Raw genomic sequence first — 6123 nt, forward strand, 5'->3', positions numbered from 1 at the left:
AATTTCCTTTTATGACTGATTTTATTAAATCTGTAGAAGATATTCTCTCCCGACCTCTTCCAGGTCTAAAATCCCTTGAAGCATTTTCAGGAATTGAAAAACAACTTGAAGGTTTATCTCTCGGTGTTGAGTTTTATCTCCAGGAAGAACAAAAATCTCTTGATAAACTAAACCAAGTTATGATGAATAATCTTCATGTCGAGGTTGATATTGATCTACTTATTAGTGAGTGCAATACTTCTCTATCCTATATTCCAAAAGACAAACTGGATATAGTGCAAGAAGAGTCTAAACCTCATCTATCAGTTAGTCTCATCTCAAAACATGACTTGTTTCATCCGTCAAATCCTGATACACCCTCTCAAGATAATTGTATTGTTGTCTTTTGTGAAAAATTCAGGATGTCTCTTTTCATCAAAAGAGTTTCCCTAAACAGTACTAAATATTATCGGGAGAGACTGTTTTTTCTAAGTTGTAAACCAAGAAATCTGGAACACAAATTCTCTTGTGTTCTTTTAAAGTTCTTTGAAAAACTTGTAAGAACAGTCCTCTGGGTGTCCCTCAATACTGTAAGATGCAAGAGTAGTTGGAAAGAAACTCTTTCTTGGTGTCATGCTGTGCAAGACTGTTTTTCTTAACTCTCAAAGAATTGTTCATGAGAGATTTGCTGAGTTTTGCTGCAAATCACTCTTCTATATTTTGTTTAATCAAAATATGGTGTAGCATAAAATAAACAAGCCCTTTTCTTCACACGTACGGTTTACGTACTCCGAACTCGTAACCATTACGTGTTTGAACCGCATTCTAAAACTTTCTAAATCGGTTTATCTACCACCGCCTGACACATAAAAATAGGAATAACTCTCTTCGTTCTGTTCACCTCTTCTTCTTCTCAAACAGTTCGAGAACGAAAGAGAAAAACCCAAGGTTCTCTAACTTTCTTCACCTTTCTCTCGGTTCTTAACCATTTTGTGTTTGAATTACACCATTGAATTCAGGAGAAGCTTTCTTACGCTGGGTCAAGAACCATTTCCATTATACTCTTCATTTTGGAACTCCACCATTAACGTCAGTTCGTGTACCAAGTAAGTATTTCATCCTATTTTTAGTTTTCCTTATCATCAATGGCATCTAGGAAGAGGTTAAGTCGTGGTGAAAATTCAGGTGCTCAAGTTAGTGGTGACACTTATTATGATCCCAGTTTGTGATCTAGTTTGTTAGCAAAGAAGCTCACAACCTCTATTTGGAATGTATGGAGAAACATCCCATTAAAGAAAGATTCTATGATGCGTCAAAAATTAGTGTAGAACACCTATATAGGTTTTTTAAAGGTTTTGATTGGGGCATTATCCATCAACCCATGGGAACTGCTCATGTTGAAATGACTGCCCAATTTTATGCAAATTTACATGAGCCAGACTTGGTCAACTGCACTTTTAAAACTATTATGGGGAACGAAATCTTTGTGGTGAATCGTCGAGTTATTGTTGGGCTCTTGAACTTGACCCGGGTTGGAAACTTCCAATTCCCACCTCTTGAGCATGAAAGGTTGTCTCCAAACTTGCTATCAAATTGTCTTATTAATAAAGACATCTCTTGGAAATATGACAAGATTGATGTTCATGGTGCTGAGTTGTTTCTCAAAGTTACTGGAAAACTGGTTGTGGCAAACATGATGCCGATCACAATTGACAAAATGATATGGACCAGGTATCTTGCTGAATTGGCTTGTTACATTGTTGAATGGAGAGACATTGATTTCTGCAGTCTTATCGTTCGTCAAATGATAAGTGTGAAACAGAATTCTAAGAAGACTACAGGCTTTCCTTGCCTTATTTCAAGGATTTTCAGTCAATTCGGCATTGTTGCTTTTGGAACCGATCTTGGTAGACCAAAATTCTCAACCCAGGCAAGCATCGAAAAGATGAAGATAACTTCAGTCGGAACATCAACAGGAGCTTCGTCATCCTCAAACCCAGAAAAGCATTTGTCTTCAGCAAGAAGTTGAACGCTTAGGAGAACAGTTAGATTATGCTAAAGAAGCTTATACAAAACTGATTGAGAAGTTCCACTACAAGAAAACTTAGCTTTAGCGACTATTTTCTTACCAACCATAATTGGTGGAACTCTTCAGCAACAAATTTGTAACTAAAAACAACTCTTGTTGGAAGAAACCTCTAACCATTAGTTTTTCAGCAACGGCGGTAGGTGGAACTCTTCAACAACAATAACTTAACAACCAAATATCATACTTGTTGTTATTATCCTCTAGCCACCATGATTAAGTAACCAAAATGTGCCCTTGAAGGCATATATTTTTTGTAACTCGTCTTACCCACCAAAACTATCTGTTAGCAGACACCTAAACCGACCATCAAAATCTTGGCGTTGTTAGTAGCTTTCAGCCACGAGAGTTTGGCAACTGCAAAGTACAGTAAAAGGTAAATATTTCAATCCACTATGTGTAACCACCAAGTGAGTATGTTGTTTGAAACTTATACCAACCTGTCAGTTCGTTGGTGTGGTTAGTAGCTTTCAGCCACTAGGATATGGTGACTACTAAGGTTCATGGTTCATTAATCATGTGAAGACAATTAACGTCCGAAGGGTTTCTAATTTTGTATACAAAATTGGTCTTGGCGAGTTTATCGTTAAAGCATCCAAGTGATCTTAATGTATCACCCTTTTTTTTAAAGACATTAATAAAATTACATTAAAAAGAGTATTTATTATTTCGTTAACAAAAGGTATAATATTTTGAAAAATTGTATATGTATACTGACCAATCATTTGTAACCGTGTACAAAATTTCTGCACGATGATATAATACTGCACATGGAGCAACTTAATATATATTTGTGCACAATGTTTATTATATAGCTATCGCCATTTGATCCTACAGGGAATTGGATTGGTAAAGCTAAATTTTTGAGTTCTACTAATAACAGTTTGAACAAATGGGTAGTCGAATGACCAAAATATGGATGGTTATATGAAAGAAACATTTAAATGCACCAAAATTCCTGGGTTGATATAAATTAATTCTCTTTTTAACCAATAAGTTGTAGAGATGTTAGCACTCAGATTAAGATGTGGTCAGGCCACATACATTTTGTATGTGGCGTCTCCTAATAATTTGACACATGCATAATCAAACTAAAAACCTCCCCCTTCTAAATTCCCGTAATTGTTTTACTTTTTTGAGAAAAAGTAGGAAGTTAAGGTAAAAAGTTAGGTAATAAACTGTTTTGGAGAAAGAAAAAACCTACGTGTCATTATATAAGGATGGGCCACATCCTTCAAGTATGTGGCCCGACCACATCGTAGCCGCACGGGAGATGTTAGTCTCAAACTTACTTAAACATGTGATAATTTCTTTAATTGGTTTGGAGTTTCTTATGGCATTTCAATTGGTGCAAACTTATTGTAATTCTGATCCTTCTAACTGACTGAGGCATTTCTATTAAGTTAGTTAACGATGTCAACAAAACCGGAACTAATGTAAAAGAAGAATATGCAGATTTCAACAGAAACAAAAGCAAGAATAAAATAAAAGAAACCATCCTAAGTAGATGATACTTTTTTCTTGGTTGCATATATGCTCTTGTTAAGTTTCCAATTATGTTAAAGAAAACAAGATTGTTTATAGATATGTATGCCATAAATCTTTGGTAAAAAAAGTTTGTTTGCGGAAAACTGGAAATGATACTCGAGCGAACGTCTTTGGAAAAATTACATTCATTCTTAGTCCAAATTCAAATGTAATAAATGCCCAGCCACATATATAGCTCAAGACACCTACTGGATGATATATAACAAGATTGCCAGCCTGACATGATTAAGATGGCCATTTAAATTTCTGAATATGAATGAGTACAATTTTCAATTCTTCCAACAAATATGCTAAAATTATATCTCATAGTAATAGAAGGGTGCATGTATTCTTACTGTGTTTGGTGGATTGAAAATCAAATAAAAAAATGCATGCCCTGATTTGAGATTGAGACTTAGTTAAAACTTCTCTGCAAATTGGTTTTGATAACATAAATGAACAACGGATTAACACAAGAGTGGACAATTAATTAATCTACCCAAGGGGATACACAAATGAAAATGATATAGAAAATTCGCCGAGGACACCTGAAAAAATCCTTAATGACACATGATTTTGTACAACTTTGGAATTGACGATGCCAAGCTCTTAAAATGTGATGTGGATTTCAGTTTTGATTTTTTCTATAAAAGACTTGAACTTGTTAACATAGTAAGTATGAGATGACCCAAAATATTTTAATGTCTAAACCTTTTTTTTTTTTGGTGATGATATAAGTGACATGAGTTCGACACTCGTCAGTACTAAATTCTCTACCAATAAAAATAAAGTTTTATTTTTTTTTTACGCTTTGGTTTGATCCATATGAAGTTCTCTAATCAAATATCTACCGTCCAAATGTTGCCTCAATCCATGTGGCCTCTATCACCGCCCATATATTTAGATAAAGCCTTTTTTTTTTCTTTTTTTTTTCTAAAGCAGAAGCAGATAAATCTGTGCGACTTATCTCTGTCTCCCACTTCATTTTGCTCCTCGTCTCTCTTTCACACTCTCTCGTGCTCTCAAACCTAACGAAAGGATAAACCCTAACTGCCGCCATCTTCACGAACTCACTCACCACCACCACTGAGGCACATATGTTAATGCAAAAATCAAGACATAAAATCAGTCTCAGTCTCTGTCGCCTCCTCCTCGTTCACTCCTCTTAACGATATCTTTTTCTCCCTCACCCATTCAGATCCGTAACCTCATCTCCTAAAAATTGTTTCAGCAAATTTTTTAAGAATTAAGGAATTATTCTAGCAATGGCTCCTCTGGTAAGATTCATAACAAAGAGTATTAGTATTTTCTTGCTAGATCGTTCGTTTTTCAGGAGTTAGGGTTTTACTCAAGGATTGAGATAATGTTCTAACTGGGTTTGGTTGTTTTGCTAATTTTAGGGATTCACCGGCAGAAGAAGAAGTATCATAAGATTTACAAGCAATTAGGTAATTTAATGGTTCGTTTTATGAATTTCTCAAACAAATAGGAATTTGCGAGCCAGATTGAATATAAGAAATAAGTTGGACGGTATCAAAACCCAATATCCAAGTGTCAATCAATTTAATCAACAACCAAAGGTTGGATTCATAATTGATTGAACTTACGCATAACCTGTGATACTTCAATTACATAAATAAATATAATGCGGAAAAGAAAAAACACAAACACCATAAATTTTGTTAACGAGGAAACCGCAAATGCAGAAAAACCCCGGGACCTAGTCCATATTTGAACACCACAATGTATTAAGCCGCTACATACACTACATTGATCAAGGTACAGTCGCGTTCCTTACACCTCTAGAACCACGCCGGATTCTGCGCACTTGATTCCCTTAGCTGATCTCACCCACAACTAAGAGTTCCTACGACCCAAAGCCGAAGACTTGATAAACCAATCTGTCTCATACAGAAAAGTCTATTGAATATATAAATCTGTCTCCCAGAGATATACCTATGAGTTTTGTTCTGTCTTTTGATAAATCAAGGTGAACAGGAACCAATTGATAAACCAGACTTATATCCCCGAAGAACAACCTAGTAATATCAATCACCTCACAATAATCTTAATCGTATGGTAGCGAAACAAGAAATTGTGGAATCACAAACAATGAGACGAAGATGTTTGTGACTACTTTTTATCTTGCCTATCGGAGATTAAATCTTAGAGAAGATAATACTCAATATGATAGAAAACAGCAAGATCAGAACATGCAACTACAGAGAAAATAGTTGGGTCTGGTTTCACAATCCCAATGAAGTCTTCAAGTCGTTAACCTACAGGGTTTTGGAAAAACCTAAGGTTAAAGGAGAATCGACTCTAGTCACAACTAGTATCACACACGAGGTGTGGGGATTAGGTTTCCCAGTTGCTAGAGTTCTCCCTTATATAGTCTTCAAATCAGGATTTGCAATCAATGTACCTTGGTAACAAAGCAATCAATATTCACCGTTAGATGAAAACCTGATTAGACTCAAGCTAATATCTTTCGACCGTTGGATCGAACTTAGCTTGTTACACACAAATGA

The sequence above is a fragment of the Papaver somniferum genome, chromosome 10 (genome assembly GCF_003573695.1).
Source record: "Papaver somniferum cultivar HN1 chromosome 10, ASM357369v1, whole genome shotgun sequence".
Taxonomy (NCBI): Eukaryota; Viridiplantae; Streptophyta; class Magnoliopsida; order Ranunculales; family Papaveraceae; genus Papaver; species Papaver somniferum.